Here is a 26,836-nt window from a genome sequence, read left to right on the forward strand (position 1 = left end):
CTACATGAGTGAGGAATGGGTTACAAAAAAGCTGTTAAGTTAACAGTAGTGTCCAGGGGCCCAGGATGCCAAAGGTAGGCATCTCAAATAGGCACTATCCACCAACAGCCTTGGATATTAAAAACTGGTATCATTACATTGTAATTTGCTTTTAAAACATTGATCACAGTAAAAAGTTATAAAAAATAAATCCAAAAAATAAATACAAAAGTTTATTCTATTATTGTACCCTTGTTTGGACAAATTTTACATTTTTTTTAATTTTTATTAAAGTTATAAAATTCATTATTTTTTATAATTATTATCTATATTTTTTTTTTATATTTTATTTTATGAATTGTTTTTCAAACTTCTACCCAAAAGTTATTCCTAAGAATTACAGGCCTAAAATATTAAACAACACATTTCCACACAAAACAATCTACTGCTTTTGACATAAAAATACGGACATATTCAGACCGCCAGGGAGGTTAACAATCATTAATCCCATAATATCTACACATAATGCACTACATTTCTATACTAATGGACAGACATTCAATGTGTATCAGTTTTAAACCTTGTGTATACTATGTAGTAAGACCATTTCCAACCCAGACTTTTTGTTTTCCTGGCTCTAAACTGAAGCTTGAATTTCCAGCATGCCGGAACATTGGCCAATCACAGCTAGCCAGTGGGCTTTCTTGGTGTTAACAGGCTGATGCTACTGGAGCTCTCTAGAAAAGACAAGACACAGCAGCACAAAGCACAATTTTCTAGTGTTCCCACTGTTGTGTTGTAATCAGAGGGGCAGTTTGCCTAAAAGAAAAACAAAACATGTATAAAAAATATAAAAAAACAGCCCATGCTTCACAACTGTTAATTTTTTTTAAACATTAGCATTAGGATTTTCAATATAACAAATATATAGCAATAACTTACATATTTATAAGAAGAATTGTGTTAAGTAAATATAAAACTCATAACAAAATTCAGTACAAAAAGGAAAAACGGCAAGAAAAAGATAAAATCCGGTACCATCATTATAAAAAGAACAAACTATGGCCCAAAAAAAAAAAAAAACGAAAACGGGGGTGGTGGAGAGGATTAAACATGCTTACCACAAATGGTCACGCTATCATATGGCCTTAAGAATGTGGGTCTAGGTGGTTTCTGTATTCCTGGGAGGAGGTAAATTCAGACCAATAATACCAGGTGTTAAAAAACCTTTTACTTGTACCTCTGGCAGATGAAATAAGATCATCTATTCTATGGATCTCATTAATTCTCTGGAACCACAGGTGCACTTGGGGAGGCTCTGTTTTTCACCAGTAGACCGTAATACAAGATGATGCTGCCACTATCATATGTCTAATCACTGAATTCTTGTAAGTTTTAACTGAGAAGGAATTGTGCTGAAGGAGAAAAAAAGGCTAGATCGTTTGGTATATGTGTCTCTGTCACACGTCGGGTTATTGATCATATTGTATGCTAAAACTGACCTAAAAGTGGGCATAACCAAAAGATGTGTAGTAGGGAGCCCACTTCAGACGTACATCTCCAACACCTATCAGACTCAAATAATACTGATGCAGTTTATCTGGTTTGAGATACCATCTGGAGAGTAATTTAGAGCTGAATTCCCAGTATCTGCTACTAATAGAGGCTTTGTGAGTCCAAAGTACAATCTTCTCTCTATGGGCCAATGAGGGTTTCAGTCCCAGCTCTTCCTTCCAAGTTGTGAAAAAGGGGTAGGTGAACTCGATAATGTGTCCTGAAGTGCACTGTATATCAATGAGAGAACATGTTTCACCCCTCCTGCCCCCTCACAAAGCTTCTCAAATGGAGTAAGTGATCTCTGATATATATCACCTAGTATCAAACACCTGACTTACGAAAATGTGAAGCTCTGCAAATATTGGAGGGAATTAACCCCCCTAGCGGTAATCCCGAGTGTGATTCGGGGTGGGAAAACTATGCAAAAAGCGGTAACCCCGAGTCACACTGGGGGTAACTTTGGGGGTCCCCCTTACCTTAGCCCCGCGCTCCAGTGGTGATCGGATGATTCTGCTGTGATGCCTGGGTGCCTCTCCATCGGGGGCGTGGCTGGGCGGGAAATTTAAAAGCAGATTACCGAGTAATCTGCTTTTAAACACTGCCCGGGTCCCCGCCACCCCGCTGCACGCATCTGCAGTTAGATGTGATGCACCATGCAGGATTTCTGCATGGTGCATCGCATCTAACTGCAGATGCGATTACCAATAGTAAATTCCAGGGATGATACCAGCGGCGATTTCCTGCTGGCATCACCCCCGGAATCTACTGCAGCTGCTCACATCACCTGGAGATCAGCCTCTGGGTGATGCGAGCAGGAGAGTGAGCAGGGCGGGACATCCCCACCGCATCACCCGGCAAGATGTGTGACATCTTCCGGGTGATGCAATGGATTGTGGGGGCTGGAAATTTAAAAGCAGATTACTATGTGATGTTGGACTTGTTGGACTTGATGTTGGATGCAGCACCCTGCTTCAAAATTTACCACACCCAGAATGTCTACTCAAAAAGCAAATATTTTTTTTTCCAAAATCTGCATTTATCTTTATATTTATCAATAATATTGCACCATTGTTTGGAATATTTCAGTGAGAAATTTTTGATAAAAAATTTTTTTTGATAAATGACACTGTTGTGGTCTATTATTTCATTTTTTTTATACTAACGATTTATAATTATGTAATATGTTATAATTTATGATTATAATATAATAAATATAGTTATTATACCTGGGAGTTAATCCTAAGAGTTACAGGCCCACAATATAAAAAAAAATTTCTATGCAAAAAAATAGGATCACTTTTTGGATAAAAAAACGGACAAAATTAGAACGCTAGGGGGGTTAAATAAAGAAAGACAGAGTCTTCAACCTCTGGGGGGAAAGAAGGGTTGCCCAAAATCGGGAATAAAGGTGAGGGTGAGGGGCACAATCTCCATTTGCCTAAGAACCTATACCAGATGTCCCAGGTGCAAACCATTGTGGGGTGCTGCTTGAAACCCGGATTCGGTAATCTAGAAAGTCATGGGATAAATTGTATAGGTAAGGGGCAGAATGTCTGTTCCAGTTCCACCCATTGTTTATTTTGTCTGTGTCTACACCAGTCTACTACTCAGGATAGATGTGCAGAGATATATTATTTAAATAGATTAGGCACTCCCAATCCTCCCGCCAATCTAGCTTGCATCAAAAGTGTGCTGTTAAGGCGTGGGGATCTATTTTGCTATATAAATTGAAAGATGCTAGCAGACAAAGATCTAAAAAAAGAGCTGGGAATATGAATCAGTAGTGTTTGAAAAAGATACAGGAAGCGTGGGAGAAATGAGGTTTGTCCCATCTAGACCCATCTGTAGGTCATAATTTAATTTGCTTAGTAGAGGTGAAAATTTAGATTGACAATCTCTGATAGACTTTTAGGTATTTTAGTGCCCAGGTAGATGATGTGATCTGGAAAGGAATGTTGTAATCTAGAGAACCTGGCCATTGTAAAAGAGATGTTGAGGGCAGCCAATTTGGAAATAATATTTTTGAAATTCGATATAGCACCAAAGATCTCCAATTCCATCATTATTTTCGGGAGAGAAAACTGAAGGATTCGTAATGGGAAATAATAAATCAAATAATAAATCATCGGCTTAGGCTGCAATTTTTTGTTTTGAGTTACCCATTTCCAGCCCTGCAATGTTTGGGTTAGCACATATCCTCCGTAATAAAGGTTCCAGAGACAAGATAAAAATTAAAGGGGAGAGAGGCCACCCCTGTCTCGTGCCATTGGAAATGGGGAACAAGTTGGAGTGGTATCCGTTTACCATGACCGTCGCTGTGGGGTAAGAGTAGACGGCATATGTCGGCCTAAGCCTATATGAGCTAAAGTCTGCTCCATAAAAATCTACGAGATCAAAAGCCTTTTCTGCATCAGTGGAGAGTAATATCAAAGGTATGTTTTTATTTTTAGCATGATGAATCCAGTTGAGAACCCTGTTCCTGTTATCTCTCGCCTCCCTGGAAGTCATGAACTCCACCTGGTCATAATGTACTAGTTTATGGAGGCAAGGACCTTAGTAAAAAGCTTTAAATCTTGATTGAGAAAAGAAATAGGCTGGTAACTTTAACATGAGGAGCGATTTTTACCCTCTTTTGGGAAAACAGTGATTATAGCTCTGAGAGTATCCTGGTGCATCTTGTTTCCTAGTGCCAGTGAGTTAAAGGCCTCTATGAAGTGTGGTTCTAATTTGTCTATAATTGTTTTGTAGTAGGCCAATAAAAGGCAATCTGGGCCTGGCGCTTTGCCTAATGAAGTAGTTTTTAATTGCCTGTTTCAGTTCTTCTAGAGAAATTGGAGCTTCTAAGAGCTCTCTGCTTTCAGGGGATATAGAAGGCATTTCAGATTCTCTAAGTATGCTCTGATCACTGGTATACTATGTTCAAGAGGCACAGAGGGTGCATGCTTGTGGATTGTAAAGTTCCGAAAAGTAGTTACGAAAGGAGTCTGCAATATCTTTAGTGTGGAAATTTGTTTGCCTGACTTGTCTGTCAAGAATGGCGCTAATGAACCCTTTGTTCTCTAAGAGCATTGGCTAACATGTGGCTACTCTTATTGCCGTATTCATAGAAAACCTTTCTACATTTTGCCAAAGCGGCCTTAGCTTTATCCAAGTATAGGCAAGACAACTTCACACTTAATAAATGCAATTCTACTGTTTGGTGAGCCTCCCAGACTATCATTGCATTGAAATATTGTGAGAATTCGGATAAAACTTCAGCTTCTACCACCGCATCCTGCAGGAGAGATTCATTTAAACGCCATCTCCACACTTTAGGAGCTGTATGAGATAATTCAATAGAAAGAGTAATTGGAGCATGATTACAGAATGTGATAGAGTCAATGGGACTATACTTGACTCTGTGAAGATCTGAGTGGGTTAGCCAGAAATGATCTATCCTGGAATACATGCGGAGGGCAGAGTAAAAAGTATAATCTTTCTCTTAAGGATGGAATATTCATCAAACATCCATCAATTGATAATTAAACATTTGTGAGCTCCTCTATTAGATTTCTGGGGGGTGGTGAGTGAACGTTGAGAGGCATCTAAGATCAGGTCTGGGGCAAAATTTAGATCTCCACCTTAAATAGGAGTACCCTCTTTAAAATCGTCTAGTTGTTCAAATAGATGTGTTAGGTAAGATGTCTGGCCAGTGTTGGGTAGATAAATGGCTGCAAATGTGACCATGTTGCCATCCAACAGATCTTTAAAAAAATCAAATCTACCTTGAGCACAAATCCTCTTCTTGGAATCCCCAGCGCAGCTGTGGTATGCCAGTGGGAATCTTCTATTCGTAGGGTTTGGAACATGATCACCTCGGAAATGAGTTTCTTGGATGAACGCCACCTGGGTGAGATACTATATATTACTAAATGTAGAAAATATATACAAAATCAACTTAAATGACACAAAATTATTGTGTCAGTTCCCTTATTGGGGGTAGCTCGGCGAGGTGGAGGCTAGCTCCCACTCGTCGGGCCCTCTATGCTAAAAATATATATGTTTGTAAATTGTTAGCATATGGTTTAAGGGTGGCGGAGGAGGAAAACCATAAAAAACATATGAAAATTATAGTAGAAGGAAAACATAGAGAAGGGTTTTTTTGGCAAAAAAACAATTGTGCTTATAGTTCAGTCTCATAACAACAACCAACAGTGGTTGAAGATCACAAGTCAAACAGCATAAAGAGAGGAGTATACCTATATTATTCAAGCCCTGCTTTGACACTAGACCAGGGGTCTGCAACCTGCGGCTCTGGAGCCGCATGCGGCTCTTCAGCCTCCTTGTTGTGGCTCCCTTCGGCTGCCGCGGGGAGATCTCTGATGGGGGATCCCCTTCCTCCCAAGACACTGCGGAGGATGGGGATTCCCTATCCGGTGTTCTAATGAAAAAAATCTACCAGTGAAATAAATCTACCACGGGGCGTGTACAAATGGGTGTGTACAATGACATCCCCCTCCTTTGAACCCCAATTCCTCTGGAATGGGGAGATATACAAAAACAAAAATGTAGGTGCAAGTGGGGGACACCTGTGACTAACACCCCCTAAAATTTAATTGTTAGGCTATCATCAGAACATAAAGAACTCTGCCCATCAAAAAAATCTACCGTTACACATTGCTGGAGGCACCTGAACCCCAATTTCTCTGGAACAGGAAGGGGGTACAGGTGAACAAAATTAGAGGTGCAAGTGGGGGACACCTGTGGCTAACACCTCCTAAAAACTCCACCCATCAAAAAACCCCTACCCTGTTACACATTGTTGGAGGCTTCTAGCACCTAAACCCCAATTTATCTGGAAACGGGAGTACAGGTGAAAAAAATTTGAGGTGCAAGTACGGGACACCTGTGGCTAACACCTCCTAAAAATTCATAAAAACTCTGCCTACCAAAAAATCTACCCTGTTACACATTGCTGGAAGCATCTAGCATCTGAACCCCAATTTCTCTGGAATGGGGGGGAGGCGGTACAGGTGACCAAAATAGAGGTGCAAGTGGGGGACACTTATGGCTAACACCACCTACAATTGAATCGCTAAGGCATAGTCAGAAAATAAAGAACTCTGCCCATCAAAATAATCTACCCTGTTACACATTGCTGGAGGCTTCTAGCACCTGAACCCCAATTACTCAAGATTGGGGGGTACAGGTGAACAAAATTAAAGCTGCAACTGAGGGACACCTGTGGCTAACACCCCTTAAAATTTCATCACTAAGGCATCGTCAGAACATAAAGAACTCTGCCCATCAAAAAAATCTACCCTGTTACGTTAGAAGCCTCCAGCTTCTAATGTACCAGGATGATACGTTAGAAGCTGGAGGCTTCTAGGGGCATAGTTCAGTGTTTAATTTATTTCAAAGTAGGCCTACACATGCACACTTGTTGTAACAGGTTAAATTTAAAAAAATTGTAAAACTTTTAAAAGTTTATAAACTGTGTTATGTTTTGCGGCTTCAGACTATTTTTCATTAGTGGAAGAGGAGGCAAAATGGCTCTTTTGATAGTAAAGGTTGCTGACCCCTGCACTAGACAATAGTTTCAGAAATATAAGTAAATTTTGTGGCATATGTATGTTGATACTCAACGCATTTCGCCCAGCTTGGGCTTCCTCAGGGGTGACTTTACGTATTAGTACAGTTGCATGGCGATTGCTTACCAGTGTCTAAGTTCATATTAAATAATAAAAAAAAATAAAGATCAATATGAAACATATGTGAGTATATATACACATGTATAAGAATATGGTATACATTCAGAGTGAACTATGGTTACATACAAGTAATTCATAGGTATAGTAAACTATGGTTACATTTAAATTGATCTATAGTAATCTTATGGTAAACAATAATTTCCATTGTCTTATTTATTTTGCAATAACAAATATTGGTAAATAGTCAGATTAAATAGTAAACAACATTTTTTGACTTACATATTCCTTGCCATATTGCATAGGTTACAATCCTTTTAGGGGGGGACCTAAAGTTCCAGGTGAATTATAGATGAGAAGAGAGTCTCCAGATAAGGAGTGGAGCTCCTTATTATGTAAAAAAAAAAAAAGTTAACAGGTATTTGAAGGAAAGATTTATACATTTCAATACCATAGAAAAAGTACATTTATAAATGTAAGCAAAAATTTGAGACATACATTAAGGTTTTCATATAAACAATAAGGTGGATTTAAAAAAAAGTTGTAGAGGAAACAAAAGGGTTTCAACCACCTGGGCAGTTACCCGAAGCCTGGTTCGGGGTAGCTAAAAATAGAAACAAGCGTTACAGTGCAATCTGACTGTCATACAACATTGTATGACAATCAGATTACAACTGAAAAAAACAGTCACCTTGTCCCCGCAGCTTCTCCGGAGATGTCTTCTCTCTTCTGTCTTCTCCCGGCATTTGCAGAGATGATCTCTGGGGTTTCCCGGTGATGTCAGTGCATGTGTCGGTACGGGCGGCAGGCAGGGCAGGGCGGGGCGGGAAATTTAAATAATTTTGTTAGATTCAATACAAAAAAAGCTATATTGAATTCAATACAAAGAAATCTTTATATAATATAATATATATATAATTGTATTATATATATTATATAGGGTACTGTACAGTTACATTACATTATACACTTTTTTTTTTTTTATAATGTTTTATATTTTTTTTTTTTTAATTATTATATTTATTAAATTTTGGACATATTTCGGTGAGTTATGCCAAAGAAATATAGCCTACAATTTAAAATAAATTTCCATGCAAAAAAATGTAACCCTTTTTACATGGAAGTACGGAAAGAATTAGAACGTACGCGTCCCTCGGTGATTCCTAATGATGGCGGTGTGTGCGCCCGTCGACGGGGGTCGTAGCGGGAAGTTCAAATATTTTGTATTGGATTCAATACAAAGTCCTGTATCCAATCCAATACAAAATAATACAAAATATATTTATGTAGTTTTATCTATGAGTATGTGGTGTTGGACTCTGTTTTAAAATTTACCACACTAAAGAGCCGTTTTAGAAAAATATAGTACTATACAGTATACAAAATTATTGCATTTTTGAGGACATATGGCTAACTCCCAACAGACTCCAGTAAGCAAAGTTGTGTGTGACAATGGGGCCAATCTGCTGGCAGCCCTGCGTTGTGGGAAACTCACATACGTACCTTGCCTGGATCCTGTCATGAACCTGATAGTACAGCACTTCCTTAGGAATTACCCAGGCCTCCAGCTGATGTATGCTGAAGGCCAGAAAGTTGTCAGCGCATTTCCGCTGGTCGTACACAGCCAGTGCCAACTTGGTGGATTTACAGCAAAATCCCAACCTGCCAGGGCACCAGCTAATTTGTGATGTGGCCACACATTGGAATTCCACCTTTTACATGCTGCAGCGGCTGGCTGAACAACAGAAAGCGGTGTTGGATTACTTGGCAGAGTCTATTCATTTTAGATGTATACCCACACTACCTTTCTTCAGCCCTGCAAAGTGGCTGCAAATTGAGGACTTGTGCACTGTATTGTCACCTTTTGTAGAGGCCACCAGGATGATCAGCAGAGATCAGGCCTGTGTCAGTGACACCATCACCATCATATGCCTGCTGGAACAAATGATGGTAGATCTTGGACACGACACAGAGCAGACGCTGAATCAAGAGATGACGTTTCAAACATCTCGGACATGCGTTCCTACTAGGTATAGTGCACCACAAATCCAGGAAGAGGAGGAGATGGAAGAGGATGAGGAGGACATTGCAGGCATGGGAGAAGGGGAGGAAGTGGCAGAGGCGGATATTGAGGGTACATGGCATCCATCAACCCAAACACAAGGCAGCATGTTCCGTGGATGGCAAGACCGGGCGGAGGAGGAGGAGGATGACCCTGTGCTGCTGTTCGACCCACAGGAATGTGGGTCCAGAATCACCTCAGTTGTGGGTAATTTGAGCCACACGAGATCCTTCATGCAGGAGTGCATAGCCAAAGATCCACGCATACAGTACATAAAAACTAAGACTGACGACTACTGGATTGCTACGTTACTGGATCCATGTTACAAGCCTGAGATACAACAACTGATCTTGCCCCAATACAGGGGACCTAAAATGCAGCACTACCAAGAAGTGCTTGTAAGGGACTTGTGCTCAGCCTTTCCGACTGCCAGCAGCAGCAGGGATCCTTATGGCAGTTCCACCAGCCATGTGAGCCAAACAACTGCTTTAAGCGGCATGGGTGGCAGCAGCAGTAGAGGTCGTCTAAGCCAAACTATGCAGGCTTTTTTTCAGCGGAAGCAAGCTGCCAGTCGTGCAGCAATTGCCACTCAGCAGTGGTACTCAGTCATTGTGCAGGAATACCTGAGCTTTGCATGGGACATCTGCAACCTGCAAAGCCAGGACCCACTGGGCTACTGGTTATCCAAGCTTGAGCAGTAGCAGGAGCTGGCAGAACATTCCATTGAGATCCTTGCCTGCCAAGCCGCAAGTGTGTTATCTGAAAGAGCGTTCAGTGCAGCTGGGGGCGTAGTGAGTGACAAACGGATTCAGCTCTCCGCAGAAAATGTCGACCAAATCACTTTTATTAAAATGGATAAGGCTTGGATCGGCAATGACTTCAACACCCCCTCTGCAGAGTGTACTGATTAGTTGTCAACTGCTGCATGGATACCTTGATGGAAAGAGCACGTTCACAGCCTTCGGCATCTCCTTCTACCCCTCCCCCTAGTTGTCCTCTACCTCCACTCTGTCTCTGAGGTCCAAAACTTGCAATGGAGCTGTGTAACTGGCTAATTTTTTTTACCGAGCACCTCCCTCAGGGCCCTCTGCCTCTATCTACTTTGAGGCCTCTATCAATTGTAATAGAGCTGTGTGCTTCATAATTAAATATTTGAATTTTTAGTAGAGAAATACATACATTGTTCTGTCCTTTTGGATACATAGCAAGTGGTATCAAAAATAAATATCTGTATTTTTTTTACAGAAATACAGAAATGTTTCTGTTTATTTTGATAAATTGCAAGTGGTATCATAATTAAATATGTGTATTTTTTTTTACAGAAAAACAGACATTTTTCTGTTTGATAGATTGCAAGTGGTATCAGAATAAAATATCTGTATTTTCTTTACAGAAATACAGAATTTTTTATGGCTTTTTTGATGGATAGCAAGTGGTATCAGAATTAACTATTTGTACTTTTTGTACAGAAATACAGAAATTTTTTGGCTTTTTTGATAGATAGCAAGTGGTATGAGAATTAACTATCTGTATTTTTTTACAGAAATACAGAAATTTTTCTGTTTATTTTGATAGATTGCAAGTGGTATCAGAATAAAATATCTGTATTTTCTTTACAGAAATACAGACATTTTTACGGCTTTTTGATAGATAGCAAGTGGTATCAGAATTAAATTTATCTGTATTTTTTTACAGAAATACAGAAATGTTTCTGTTTATTTTCATAGATTGCAAGTGGTATCAGAAATAAATATATCTGTATTTTTTACAGAAATACAGACATTTTTCTGTTTATTTTGAGAGATTGCAAGTGGTATCAGAATTAAATATCTGTATTTTTTTACAGAAAACTTTATGGCTTTTTTGATAGTTAACAAGTGGTATCAGAATTAAATATCTGTATTTGTTTTACAGAAATAGCAAGTGGTGTCAGAATTAACTATTTGTAATTTTTATACAGAAATACAGACATTTTTCTGTTTATTTTGATAGATTGCAAGTAGGATCAGAATTAAAAATCTGTATTTTTTTCCAGAAATACAGACATTTTTATGGCCTTTTTGATAGATAGCAAGTGGTATTAGAATTTACTATCTGTAGTTTTTATACAGAAATACAGACTTTTTTTGGCTTTGTTGATAGATAGCAAGTGGTATCAGAATGAAACATCTGTATTTTTTTTTACAGAAATACAGAATTTTTTATGGCTTTTTTTAAATATAGCAACTGGTATCAGAAAGAAATATCTGTATTTTTTAGATATTTAAATCTGATCAGATTTAAAAATCTGTGTTTTTTTTTATAGAAATACAGAGATTTTATGGCCTTTTTGATAGATAGCAAGTGGTATTAGAATTAACTATCTGTATTTTTGTTTTTACAGAAATACAGAATTTTTTATAGCTTTTTTGATATATAGCAAGTGGTATCAGAATTAAATATCTATTTTTTTTACAGAAATACAGAAAATTTTCTGTTTATTTTGATAGATTGCAAGAGTTAGCATACAATATGATAAGTCTTGCAATCCAAAATAACCCAAAATAAACAGAAACATTTCTGTATTTCTGAAAAAAAAACAGATATTTAATTCTGATTCCACTTTCTATCTATCAAATTAATATATAAATTTAGGATACCTCTTGCAATCTATCACAAAAAAACCTAAAAATTTCTGTATTTCTGTAAAATGCAGAAAATGCATAAAAAATACAGATTTTTTTCATGATAGCACTTGGTATTTATCCTAAAACCCATAAAAAATTCAGTATTCAGTAAAATACAAATATTTCATTCTAAATATTATTCACTTTCCTATATTTCTCCAAAGCCATTAAAATTTCTATATTCTTCTCCTAAAAATCCAGATATTAAATTCTGATAGCACTTGGTATCGATCCAAAAGACCATAAAAAAAGGTATATTTCTCTACAGAAAATCCAGATCTTTAGTTCTGATCCCATTTTGCTATATATCCCTAAAGCCATAAAAATGGATGTACTACTCTACAAACAATACAGATTTTTAATTCTGATAGCACTTGGTATGTATCCTAAAATCCCATAAAAATTTATGTATTTATGTGAAACAAATACAGATATTTAACTGTGATAGCACTTGGTAGATATTCACAAATGATCAAAAATATATGTATTTCCCCACGGATTCCACCAAGCCCGTTCCCTTTTATGTGGTTTCACTGGATAGTAGGTATGGAAAGTGTGATTTTCGTTAATCCATTCATGTCTCAAATATCTACAGCTTTTACACTGTCCATAGAGGTGATGGCCTCAACCTCCAATGCGGTCCACTCTCCGTCACAGGGCCCACCGCCTCCTACTACTGCTCTTACTGCTGCCGCCCTCCCAATACCCAACTCTAGATGCAAGATAGTAAAGCCGCCTGCCCAGTAACAAACTCTAGATGCCAGATACTAATGCCCCCACACTCCGTCTCAGAGCCCACCTCATCCTCCTCCTCCTCTTGCTGTAACTGATGCTTCCACCTGCCCAGTACCCGACTGTAGATGCCAGATACTAATGCCATCGACACTCCGTCTCAGAGCCCACCTCCTCCTCCTCCTGCTGTACATGATGCTGACTGCCCAGTACCAAACTCTGGATGCCAGATACTAACACTATCCACACCCCACCTCAGAGCCCACCGCCTCCTCCTCCTCCTCTTGCTGTAACTGATACTGCCACCTGCCCAGTACCCGACTCTAGATGCCAGATACTAATGCCGTCCACACTCCGTCTCAGAGCCCACCACCACCTCTTCCTGCTGTAAATGATGCTGCCACCTGCCCAGTACCAAACTCTAGATGCCAGATACTAATGCTGTCCACACTTCATCTCAGAGCCCACCGCCTCCTCCTCCTGCTGTAAATGAAGCTGCCATCTGCCCAGTAACAAACTCTAGATGCCAGATACTAATGTCATCCATACTCCGTCTCAGAGCCCACCACCACCTCTTCTTGCTGTAAATGATGCTGCCGTCTGCCCAGTAGCAAACTCTAGATGCCAGACACCAATGCCGTCCACACTCCATCTCAGAGCCCACCGCCTCCTCCTCTTGCTGTAACTAATGCTGCCACCTGCCCAGTACCTGACTGTAGATGCCAGATACTAATGCCATCCCCACTCTGTCTCAGAGCCCTCTGCCTCCTCCCCCTCCTCTTGCTGTAACTGATGCTGCCACCTGCCCAGTATCCGACTGTAGATGAAAGAAACCAGTGCCATCCACACTCCGTCTCAGAGCCCACCGCCTCCTCCTCCTGCTGTAAATGATGCTGCCGCCTGCCCAGTACCTGACTCTAGATGCCAGATACTAATGCCGTCCACACTCCTTCTCAGAGCCCACCGCCTCCTCCTCTTGCTCTAACTGATGCTGCTACCTGCCCAGTACCCCACTGTAGATGCCAGATATTAATGCCATCCACACTCCATCTCAGAGCCCACCGCCTCCTCCTCCTCCTCTTGCTGTAAGTATTGCTGCCACCTGCCAGGTCCCCGACTGTAGATGACAGATACTAATGCCATCCACACTCCGTCTCAGAACCCACCACCTCCTCCTCCTCCTGCTTCAACTGATGCTGCCGCCTGCCCAGTAGCAAACTCTAGATGCCAGATACTAAAGCCATCCACACTTTGACTCAGAGCCCACAGCCTCCCCTTCTTCCTGCTGTAAATGAAGCTGCCTCCTGCCCAGTACCAAACTCTAGATGCCAGATACTAATGCCGTCCACACTCCTTCTCAGAGCCCACCTCCTCCTCCTCTTGCTCTAACTGATGCTGGTATCTGCCCAGTAGCCAACTATAGATGCCAGATACTAATGCCATCCACCCTCCATCTCAGAGCCCACCGCCTCCTCCTCCTCTTGCTGTCTCTGATTCTGCCACCTGCCGAGTACCTGACTGTAGATGCCAGAAACTAATGCCATCCACACTCCATCTCAGAGCCCACTGCCTCCTCCTCCTGCTGTAAATGATGCTGCCACCTGCCCTGTACCCAGTACCCAGCTGTAGATGCTAGTTAACAACGCTGTCCATGTCGCATTTTAAAAAATTACAGCTAGCAGATAGGAAAAGGCAGTCCCCTACAAAGCAATGTCTCCACTAGCTACAGCTTCTACACTGTCCATATAGGTGATGGCCTCAACCACTAATGCCATCCCTGCTCCGTCTCAGGGCCCACTGCCTCCTCCTCCTGCTTTAAATGATGCTGTCGCCTGCCCAGTAACAAACTCTAGATGCCAGTTACAAATGCTGTCCACACTTTGTCTCAGAGCCCACCACCTCTTCCTCCTGCTGTTACTGCTGCCGCCTTCCCAGTACCTAGTACCCAGCTGTAGATGCCAGTTAACGCTCTCCATGCCACATTTTGGAAAGTTACAGCTAGCAGATAGGAAAAGGCAGTCCCCTACAAAGCAATGTCCCCACTAGCTACAGCTTCTACACTGTCCATATAGGTGATGGCCCCAACCACTAATGCCGTCCTTGCTCCAACTCAGGGCCCACCACCTCCTCCTCCCAGTACCCAGCTCTAGATGCCAGTTAACAATGCTATCCACACTTCTCAGGTCCCACCGCCTCCTCCTACTGCTGTAAATGATGCTGCCGCCTGCCCAGTACCAAACTCTAGATGCCAGATACTAATGCCGTCCACGCTCTGTCCCAGAGCCCACCGCCTCCTCCTCCTGCTGTAAATGATGCTGCCGCCTGCCCAGTACCAAACTCTAGATGCCAGATACTAATGCCGTCCACGCTCTGTCCCAGAGCCCACCGCCTCCTCCTCCTGCTGTAAATGATGCTGCCGCCTGCCCAGTACCAAACTCTAGATGCCAGATACTAATGCCGTCCACGCTCTGTCCCAGAGCCCACCGCCTCCTCCTCCTGCTGTAAATGATGCTGCCTGCCCAGTACCCACCTGTAGATGCAGTTAACCCTGTATATGCCGCATTTTACAAAGTTACAGCTAGCAGATAGGAAAAAGCAGTCTCCTACACAGCAATGTCTCCAGTAGCTACAGCTTCTACACTGTCCATATAGGTGATGGCCTCAACCACAAATGCCATCCTTGCTCTGTCTCAGGGCCTACCGCCTCCTCCTCCTACTACCCAGCTCTAGATGCCAGTTAACAATGCCATCCACACTACTCAGGGCCCACCGCCTACTCTTCCTGGTATTACTGCTGACGCCTGCCCACTGCCCAGTACCCAGCTCTAGATGCCAGACTAGACTCAAGCTCAACAGGGTTTTCATTCCCCACTGATTCCGCCAAGTCCCGTTTCCTTTCATGTGCCTTCACTCGATAGCAGGCCCTGAGACGGAGTGTGGAAGGCATTAGTAACTGGCATCTAGAGCTGGGTGTAGTGCATCTTTAATGACACCCTGAAGTGTGTAATGCAAGTGTGTAATCTGAAATTTGTGATTGAATGTAGAAGGCCACGTCGGTACCACGCTTTATCGGACTGAATTTCTGTGTATGTTACCCCAGAACTGGGAAGTGGGACAGCAGTCCCTCTGTATATGTTGGGGGGATGAGATGGGGAACACCAGTATATTTAACGAGAACAGAGAGGTCCTGGATGACCACATTGAGCCATGAAGTTATTGAGCTCAGCAGACGTCCGGAGACTTCTCCACAACAAGTATGTGGCCGTCCTGGGAGACTCCATTCAAAGATCCGTCAACAAGGATCTTGTGAAAATACTGCAAAATGATGACTTTTGGACTGAGAAGCAGCTGAAAGGGAAGGGTGAGATGTCATTTGCAAACTACACGTTGGGGGATCTCTAGGTGAAATGCACAATGGCATAATTTACAGCCAAGTGCGTCATTACAGAACTGACCACCACATTGTACGGGTATAATTCCTGACACTTGTTTCTTCGGTATACATAGAGAGCACGCTGGCCAACTTACAACATGGACCTCAGCCTGACGTTGTCATCATCAACTCGTGTATATAGGATGTTATCAGGTATCATGAGCAATCACTGCAAATGTACACAACCAACCTGGACCACCTGTTTATTCGGCTCACCGAGGTGCTGAGCCCCAAATGTCTGGTGATATGCAACATGTCCATGTCTGTTGGATTCAAAGCTGGTGAAGTACTAGAGTACCCAATTCCTAATGTGCGCTGGGACATCATTGAAGGGAATTTCTACAGCGCCACACTGGCAGATTTGCACCAATTGGATGTGATTGACATGCACTTCCACTTACGCTTCGAGCTGTGCTCCAGGGTTAAAGATGCCACCCACTCGAATCAGCTGGCTCATTGGAAGTATACCTGCATCCTGATGGCTCATATTGATTAAGCCAGGGGCGTGCAGCAGGAACAGCAGGAAGAGGAGGCAGTGGGCCCTGAGATGGAGCAAGGAGGGCATTAGAGGTTGAGGCCATCACCTATATGGTGAGTGTCAAAGCTGTAGCCATTGGAGACATGAATGGATGAACGAGATTCTAATCTGTCTCTACCTACTATGTAGGAAAACCACATGAAAAGCGGGGAATCAGTGGGGAAAGAAGACCCTGTTGAGCTTGAATCTAGTCTGGCATCTAGAGCTGGGTACTGGGCAGTGGGCAGGCAGTAGCAGTAAGAGCAGGAGGAGTAACACAGCCATCCACACTAATCTCAGGGCCCACTGCTACTGTAGGGGCCATGGGAATCTCATTCATCCCAATAGCTACACCTTCTACACTGTCAATAAAGGATGGTGGCCTCAGGCTGTAATGCCGTCCTTGCTCTGTCTCAGGGCCCACTGCTTCCTCCTCCTGCTCTTGCTGCTGCGGCCGCCACCTGCCCAGTACCCAGCTCTAGATGGCAGTTAACAATGCTGTCCACACTCTGTCTCAGGGCCTGCTGCCTCCTCCTCATGCTGTTACTGCTGCCGTCTGCCCATTGCCCAGGACCCAGCTCTAGATGCCAGACTGTACTCAAACTCAACAGGGTTCCGTTTCATGTGGTTTCGCTATATAGTAGGTAGGGACGGATTGGAATCTCATTCATGTCTCCAATAGCTACAGCTTCTACACTGTCCATATAGGTGATGGCCTCAACCTCTAATGCCATCCTTGCTCTGTCTCAGGGCCCACCGCCTCCTCCTCATGCTGTAACTGATGCTGCCTGCCCAGTACCCAGCTCTGGATGCCAGTTACCAATGCTGCCGACGATCTGTCTCAGGGCCCACCGCCTCTTCCTCTTGCTGTTGCCACCTGTCAGTACTCTATTCATAAATATTGCATTACAGCCATCTATGAAGCATTGATGATGCACTACACCCAGCTCTAGATGCCAGTTACCAATGCGGTCCCTGCTCCGTCTCAGTGCCCACCGCCTCCTCCTCCTGCTGCTGCCACCTGTCACTTGTAACTTATAACATAGCTGTGTAGCTGGCTAATTTTTTGACTGAAAGACCCCTCTCAGAGACCTCTGCCTGTACTCTGAAGCCTGTGTATGGCTTGTAACATAAAACCGGCCACATGAATAGATTTTAAGGTAAATAATACCTGATAATTGGCAGTTAACATGGTATTTGAGTTTATGTGGAGAACCATTAGGTTATTTTAGGGAAGAACTTTTGTAGATCCAGTTGCATTGGCCACAGTCACCACAGGGGTGAATGCCAGGAGGTCTGGTGTCTGGTTTAATGTAGGGAGATTGAGTATAGTGACTATGGACTAGGGAGTTTTTGAGGGAGCCCGTTTTCCTATAGGTGATTAAGGGCTTTGGGCGCAAGTGGGTGGAGACATTGGGGTCAGATGTAAGTACATTCTAATGTTTGGAAATCATTCTATGAATACTTTGATGATGTTGATGAAAACGTGTTATTATAGGAATCCTAGGTATGGTTGAGGGAAGGCGTTTTTTGAAAATTAAGTAATCTTGGGTAAGAGTACACACTCTCTTATAGGTCTTTTTGAGATTTTTTTGCTATATCCCCTAAGTAATAGCCTTTCCGTGAGGGCTTTAGCTTCAAGTTTAAAGTTCTGTTCTGATGTTCAGTTGCGTTTGATCCGGAGCATTTTACTGTATGGAATACTTTTGACCAGAGGTTGTGGGTGAGCACTCTTGGCATGCAGTATAATGTTTCCTGCCGTCTTCTTTCTATAAAGGGAGGTTTGAATGGACAGGTCCTCCGAGATGGTAGTTTTTAGATCTAGAAAGGGAATCTCGGTGGGGTGTGAACAGAAGGTAAATTTGAGGTTATAGTTGTTAATCTGAATGGATTGGCTGAGATCCTTGTGGGCCTGTCCAGATAATAAAAATATCGTCAATGTAATGGGTCCAAGCCTAATGTGAGGAAAGAGGGGAGAAAATTTGATGTCAGAGAACAGATTGTTTTCCCAATCGCCTAGATATAGGTTAGCGTATGATGGGGCACACTTCGTCCCCATTGCAACTCCTTGAGTTTGCAGATATGTGATGCTGTTGAAAGTGAATGTGTTGCGTGTCAGAATGTATAGTAGTAAGGAGAGGATAAACTGTTTGTACAGATGGAGTGAAGTATCATTTGTGCGTAAGGTGGAGGCTATGGTGTGTAGGCCCTTGTTATGAGGAATACTGCTATTAAGTGCTTCCACATCTACTGTAATGAGTTTGGTGGGACCTTCATATTGTGTAGTTTCTGTAAAAGTTGTATTGTATTCTCTGAGATATGAAGGGAGGTTGGTAACAAGAGGTCCTAAATATGTATCAATGAGGTCACTTGCGTTAGGTGAAATGGAGTTGATGCCTGCTAATATGGGGCGGCCTGGTGGGTCACGTGGGTTTTTGTGGACCTTAGGGAGGCTGTAAAAGGTGGGTGTGACAGGGCACTTGTTCCAAAGGAAATCTTTTGTTTTTGTATCAATATATCCGAAAGAGTGTGCTTGATTAATAAGAGAGTAAAATTTCTTGTGAAAGACCTCCACTGTAGTATGTGGGATCGCAACGTACCAGTCTTTGTTTTCAAGAATTTTTAGGTACATTTGTTCATATTGTTGGTTGTCCATACCTACAATATTGTTACCTTTATCTGCTGGTTTGGATGTGATAAGGTGGTTATTTACCAGTCTTTTTAGGGCTGTCCTGTAAATAGGTGTCAAATTAGCTAAAGAGAATGTACTACACGAATCGTAGTCCAAAATGTCTTTGGTCAGTGTTTTGAAAAATGCTTGTACATGTGCGTTATATGAAATGGGAGGAAAAAGGTTGATTTCTTGAGTTTAACCGGTATTGTAGGACCTTTTTCCGATAGATCAGTACTTGGTAGGGGGTCCTGGGAACCTATATTGCTTTCATCGTATAATTCTTGTAAAATATTTAGGGTTCTAAAGTTTTGAATTTTGAAATCCTTGAATTCAGATATATCCATCAGTTTGTTGGGTTCAACTTTTTTGTTGTACATGAGTTTGAGTCAGATTATGGGCAAATAACTATATATATCTTTAAATAGTTCAAAATTGTTTAAAGGCCCTGAGGGGCAAAAAGAAAGGCCCATTTTGAGCACTTCTTCCTCCTCTGGTTGTAGGGTATAGGATGGTATATTAACTATGCCTAGATCTAGTTTTTTTGGGGTATTTTTGTGAAGTAATCTGGTATGGAGGCTTGTGCTAGCTTGGGGGATGGGATCCGTGGGTTGAGAGACCCTAAAAAAATTCTTGGTTCTGGTTTTGGGAATGGTACCAGTGGGAAAGGTGGGTTGGGAGGGGGGTAGGGGGACAAATTTTGGTGATAAGTTGGGTGATGATAGAGATGGTGGGGGCCTTAAGGTTGTGGGAAAGTGTGTGTGGATGTCTGAATGGTGAGAGGGTGAAGTGATATTATGGAGATTAGTAGCAGTGGTATAGTCAGTGATGGTTAGGGTGTCTAATGGTATGTTGGGGGTTTCTAGAGCATGGAATGGTGGGGGTAGGAGTAGGATCGGGGCTAGGACCCATGGGCCAATGATGGACGGTTTTTACTTTTGGTCCTGTTGGATGTGTTTGCTCTGACTGCTTTTGCAGCGTTTCTTGTCTTGAGTAATGTTTGTATGGTGTGTGGGGACGTGTGTAGAGAGGGAGGCTGTAGTGGAAGTGGAATCAGTGTGCTGTGGGGTACTAAGAGTGTTGTCCTGTGGGGTACTGTTTTGGTTTATCCCACCTATAGGCCTTCTTCTGGGTAAATGACCACTTGTCTTTTTGTAATTTTTTGTCTTTCCTATTGTAAATGTCTGTGTTGTATCTTTCTAAGTGTTGTTTCAGTAACTTATATTGGTCAGTGAATTCCTTTGAATTTACTAACTGTAGGTTCTGAGAATGAATCTCTTGGATTTCTTGTTCAATGCCTTCTAATTATTTTAGGTAATATTTAATAAGGATTTGCATAAGTTTGTTGCTACATTTGGTCAAGGTTGCTTCCCATTCATCTTTAATCCAATCAGGATGGTGGATGGTGGAAAAAATCTGTATACGCAGAACTGGTAGGTTAATGTTATCAGTAATGTATTTCTCAAAAAACCTAATGTGCGAGTGTATGAGAGATTTTTTCTCTAGAATATACTTAAATTGTTAGAGTTCGCTAATATACATTGGTCTTCAATCTGAGACAGAAATTCGTCCCAGTTTGTGCCTAGAATATCCATATAAAGTAGACACGTTAGGTGGGGAAAATAAACTTTGTCAACAACCAGAAAGAAAGGGATATAGGGGAGATCCCTAGTATCAAGTAAATAACTTAAATAGAAGAGGTGTTCTTCTGGTGTGGACAGATGTGAGAATAGCCTTAACAATGGGCCAGTTTGCCAACCCTTAGAATAATTTAGTGGAAAGAAAACATACAGAAGGGTTTTATTGGCAAAAAAATCAATTGTGCTTATAGTTGTCTCATAGCAACAACAAACAATGGTTCAAGATCACAAGTCAAACAGCATAAAGAGATGAGTATGCCTCTATTATTCAATAAGGGCCCTGCTTGGACACTAGACAATAGTTTCTATCAGAAATATAATCTTAGAAAATGTTGTGGCATACGTATGTTGATACCAGACACGTTTTTCCCAGCTTGGGCTTCCTCAGGGGTGACATTACATATTAGCACAGTTGCATGGTGATCTATAGTTATCTTATGGTAAACAATTTCCATTATCTTATTTTGCAATAACAAATATTCGTAAATAGTCAGATTAAATAGTTAGTAAATAACATTTTTTTGACTTACATATTCCTTGTAGACATATTACATAGGTTACAATCCTATTGGGGGGGGGGGGGGGGGTTTCCTAAAGTCCCAGGTGAATTATAGATGAGAAGAGAGTTTTCAGATAAGGAGAGGAGGTTGCATGATAACCGTCCAAAAGGAGAACCTGAAGTAAGGTAAGTAAGGGGGGAGGTTGTTAATTGTATTGGGTTATAATGAGACTAGTATGCATGGTAAGTCGATAGATAAGTAGGTTAAATACCATACTAAATGAGAAAATAATTATCTGTGAATAAATATATAGGCAGACAAACATATGCATAAATAAAATAAAATTTGTACACATGGTGAATAGATAAATAAGTAGGTGAAAATACCATGTTAAATGTACAGGTAATTATCCATAGGTAAATATGTAGGCAAACAGATATATACATAAAGATGAACATAAGATTACCTAGTATTCCTGACACGCTTTCCCGCTGACACACAAAGTGAGAAATGCAGAGACCGCAGCCGCGGTCTTTATGAGCTGAGGCAGAAGTGTTTCTGGCTGACAGGGGACATCCTGGAAGACGCCTCCTAATAAGGAGGCGTAACGGAAGTGTTTCCCTGACACGTGCATGCTATCTACGTGGGGATACATAGAAGTCTGTCTGGCAGTGTATTAGCAGGGTAAGGGGGTCTCATGCAAGATCCGCCCATCCTGGAAAAGCCTGTGGGAGGGGAAAGGGGAGTGATATTGCCTGCCAGGCCGACCCATTGTCCCAGAGACTTTGGGAACAAGCCAGATTCCAGATGAAAACTTTTAGGAATTAAAACACCTACTAATGCCTGTAAAAGCATTTGCAAATGCCTGCAATAACCAAATGTTTTTGACTGAAACTGATCATTCACACCTAAATGGACAATAGGTGCTATAGAGCAGTAAACACTGCATTTTACAGCTAATCTGATGATACTCTTGGAGGCCCTAGGAGGGGGTAAATATCTGTATTAGAAAGCATGTAGCGGAGATGTCGAGAGTTTGAGGCTCACTTTTGTGATAGAAGAATATGCTTGTACAAAATTAAGTTGTTATACAGTAAGAGTACAAAGCCCTCAAGATGGTAAACATGGTTTAGTAATTCTCTGGTTTAATTATTTCCCCACAGTTTGTAAAAATAAAGGAAAAACATATTACCGTATTTTTCGGACCATAAGACGCACTGGACCATAAGACGCACCAGTTTTTTAGAGAAGGGAAATGAAGAAAAAAAAGATTCTGAAACAAATAGTGTCCTAAAATATTTTATGTGCATTAAAAACCAACATCACAGTCATAAACACATGTAATCAACCCTGTAAAGTAAACAGCAGCATATAGAACCATTATTAACAAAGTCAGCAAAAGACAAAATTACTGTAAAACACAATAACGAGAGACTTCAGAAATAAAATAGAATAAAGTTGAAGATTTACGGTAAAGGTTCTGCTCGTTTTATGAGAACCCCAAGAACTCCTCATTGCTAGAGTCAGAATCTAGAAAGCTCAGTTCCTCACAGTGCAGTGACGTCATCACGTGTCCCACGCTGCTCACTGATTGGATGACGAGGGACAGCTTTGGGTCCCAGGAAATCTTTGGAGCTTCTTCTGTGAACTCCGTAGGACGCCATCAAGGTGGACCAAACAGCAAGCCTCGTCCATGTCGGGGCATCCGGTACTGGACCAGGACCCCTTTGGATCATGGAATCTGTAAGTATTAGGGCGCTTTCATTGCCCAAACCCCCTCTCTGCTTACCTACCTATAAACGACAGGTAAACAAACAGGGGTTAATGCCCCTTTAATTCTGCTTTTATAACAAAAGACATTAACCTCCTGGGCGTTACACTGAGGTCTGGATTTCTGTACCAAAAGCGTTACACTGTTTTTCATGAAATATTTTTTTTTTACATTTTAGACCTGTAAGGTACAGAAATATGTTCGAACAAGGGTCTAGTAGATATCATGAATATAAAAAATGTTTGAAACACACAATCATGTAAAAAAAAAATGTACTTTTAAAAAAGCCTATCCTATTTTTTTTTTTGCATAGAAATTTTTGTTTGTATTGTGGGCTTGTAATTCTTAGGATTAACTCCCGGGTATGATAAATATATTTATTTGTTATATTAAAATCATAAATTATAATATAATACATAAATATAAATATTAATTTAAAACAATAATGAAATAATAGACAACAATGTAATCTAAAAATAAAATTAAAAATGTGCGGTATTTTTATGTTGTGTGGTGTTTTTGTACTGTAAAAACCATTTAGAAGCAGATTACATTGTACTCTGCCTTTAAATTTCCCTCCCTGACACACCCCCATACATCACCAATCACATCACTGGAAGATGACTCATCCTCCGAGTGATGTGAGGGGGGGGTTTCCCTGCCTCACACAGAGACACAGGCACAGGCTGGAAGCTGCTCGTATCTATGGAGAGATGCACAGTACAATCTAGGATTTCTGCATTGTGCTATACCGTACATCTCACTACAGATACCAGCAAGCAGAGCTGCGGACACTGGGTGAGTATTTCCTTTCAGTTGTAATCCGATTGTCATACAATGTATGACAATCAGATTGCAATATAACATTTGTTTACATTGTGTTTGTGTTGTGTACCGTATGTGTGATTTTACTATGTGTGCTGTGAGTGATTCAGGGAACACTCTCAGCATGATTGGCTGACAAAGTCATGTTAGGAGAATGCTCCCAGCATGACTTTGTCAGCCAATCATGCTGAGAGTGGGAGGACGCCGGGAGCAAGATACAGGAGACACAGTCACTCTGGCCGCGCTGGAGACAGGAGAAAAGGCAGAGGGGGGACGGGACAGCAGCTGGGAAGGATACATTTTGATACATTTGGACCATAAGACGCAGGGACTTTTCCCCCCCACTTCTGGGGGGAAAAAAGTGCGTCTTATGGTCCGAAAAATACGGTACTTAGCTATTCATGTTAAAAATCCAATAATTTCCCTCTACTTATCATTGCCATACCTAGGGTCACCCTGGTTAACTGTTTATGTGGTGAGGTGATTGTTTACTGTTACTTCAGTAGAGCAATGCTTGAGTGTAATGCCTAGGGCCTTCTCACTAAATGTGGTTTGAATATTTATATTCACTGTAGGAAGCTGGCAAATTGTGGCAACAGCCAGATATAAGTTTGAATAATGATTGAGGAGAAACACTGTTTTAGGTATCTTTGGATATGAGTTACTTTCTTTCTATGAATTTTTACTTCAGTGTCACCTAACCTTGATGTGTGGTTATTATTTGGTATTTGATTGAAACCCTTTTTATTTCATTTTTTTTCACCTGGGGACTTTTTAAGGGTCTCCTTTGATATCTCCCCATGCCCCTCTCTATCTCTTTTTTATATTGTGGTAAATTATTAAATTGGATATAGAGTGTTTTTTTTGGTGAAGGCCAGACATATGTTATCATCCTATTTACCTACATTTTCTGTTTATTTGGTTTAGTAAATTTCTTAGATGCTAAATATATGTGACTTTTAGGGATTAGTCTTGTTTTGATTGTGGTGAGACTTCTGTAGGTTAATGAAGGGTGTTTTTGAAAGATGGTAATCACTCCCTTTGCTGCCATTCTGCTCATGTCCTGACCTAATCTTGAGAGAACTGTTGGGCAGATACCCACAGAGACCAGGGGACATAATTGTATTACTATCTATGTAAGTAATAGATTTCTTGTTTACTATGGGAGATATTTTTTTGCCTTTGTACTCATTTTGAAGGATATCTATATAATATTGTTTCATGCCTTGTTAATCCCTGAGGAAGTGGCCTAAATTCTGTGAAACACAGAATATCTCAGTTAAGACTTGATGTATGAGTTGAATTTATTGTAATGCTCATTGTTTCTTTTATTAGTACTATAAAACTAAACTATTTAAACTATTATATTAATAAATTTATGTTTTAGTTATAATCCTAATAATTCATAGATTTATATGCCTCCAAAGTCCCAACAATCTTTGTTCTTTTGTTGCTCTGCCATAAATGAGAACCTTTACAGATTTACAGCAACAATATTTAAAGCTCTCTAATTAAAGCTTTAGCTGTCTCTGAGAAATGTAATCTAGGTGTCATCTGTGAAAAGATAGTTGTAAAAGACCTTGAGAAAAAGGTTTAGACTGTCAGATTAGGATAAGCAACCTGCAGTCTTTACGTTACAGAATGAAATGTTATTTCTAAACATACATACATTATGTTGTTGAATCATCCATCACATCAAACATCAGCAACACATTCCCATATGTACTGAGTACCTCATCTCAAGCAGTGCATTTGAAGCTAATGTTTTACATCGAGATAAGGTAAAAAAGGTAAGGAAATACATATTTAGACTTTGCAGAAGGGCTAAAAGGAGGATGGGGAAGATGGCTGGCAGAATGAAGATTATGCCCAAAGATAAGCTTTACAAAGTTGGTCCAGTTTTCGTTAGCAGTGAAAACATATTTCCCGTTCAGTAGAGCTGACAGAATTGTTCTCTGCTCAATATTTTACAATAGTATGAAATATGAATATTGTTACTTGTGTGCACATGGAAAACATGCAGGTCTTTGCTGCTTCTACATACAGATGGACAATCTTGTACTAGACTCTAAAACAAAAAATGAAAAGCACACCAGAATTGTGAAGAATGTGAATGAATGAGGTGAATGTGAATAAGTGAAGAATGTGAAGAATAAAAACACATTTTATTTATAAAGAACAAAATACACTCTCAGTCCCTTTTTGAGGTAAAAGCATTGATACACATCCTGTGTATAACAGCAGCTGGTCTCAGCTATTGTCCAAGCTGATGCGTTTCAAGGTCAGACCCTCTTCCTCCGAGCAAGAGGGTCCTCCTGAAAACTAATCAACCTGGATTTAGGTTTAGAATAGCTGCTGCTATACAAAGCAAGGTAGTTAATTTATCTGTTACCTGCTTTAGTCTATTGCTGTGCAGAGTGATTTTATTTTTAAATACAAGATGTTTGTTGCATTTTTCGCAATGCTTTTAAGCCGTTCATCTATTGTTTAGGTGACAGAAAAATACCTGTTAAAATTATTTCAGTCCCCAATTTTTTACTATGAATTGTACCACATGCTTTTCTGTGATCCGATATTGCATAAGTTGTCAGCCCTGTCTACTCTGTTTTTTAACTTCTGAATTCATTATTTTCCCATTCCCATGATCTTCATAGGCCAGGTCACTGCTGCATTGCTGAGAAAGATATTGCATGTTTCCCCCACTCTAGTGACATATACATATTTATGTTAAAAGATATAATAAAAATAATACAGAAAAAAATAAATAATATCCAAATTACGGGAGATGGATAGAGA

General features: G+C 40.9%; 1 long non-coding RNA gene across 3 annotated transcripts in view; it reads right to left on the reverse strand.

The window, feature by feature from the left end:
• Positions 1-212: 212 nt before the first annotated feature.
• LOC140343868 (uncharacterized) overlaps positions 213-26,836 on the reverse strand; it is a 28,471-nt gene continuing 1,847 nt past the window's right edge. Inside the window, exons 3-6 of one of the 3 annotated variants that reach the window (XR_011923424.1) lie at positions 7,915-7,984; positions 7,506-7,610; positions 5,301-5,421; positions 213-798 (exon numbers count right to left, since the gene is read on the reverse strand). This is a non-coding gene — a long non-coding RNA (uncharacterized lncRNA). The remainder of the gene's footprint in view (positions 799-5,300; positions 5,422-7,505; positions 7,611-7,914; positions 7,985-26,836) is intronic. The other 2 variants (XR_011923425.1, XR_011923423.1) reach the window with 2 other exon arrangements.

Source organism: Pyxicephalus adspersus, chromosome Z (assembly GCF_032062135.1).
Source record: "Pyxicephalus adspersus chromosome Z, UCB_Pads_2.0, whole genome shotgun sequence".
NCBI classification, from domain to species: Eukaryota; Metazoa; Chordata; class Amphibia; order Anura; family Pyxicephalidae; genus Pyxicephalus; species Pyxicephalus adspersus.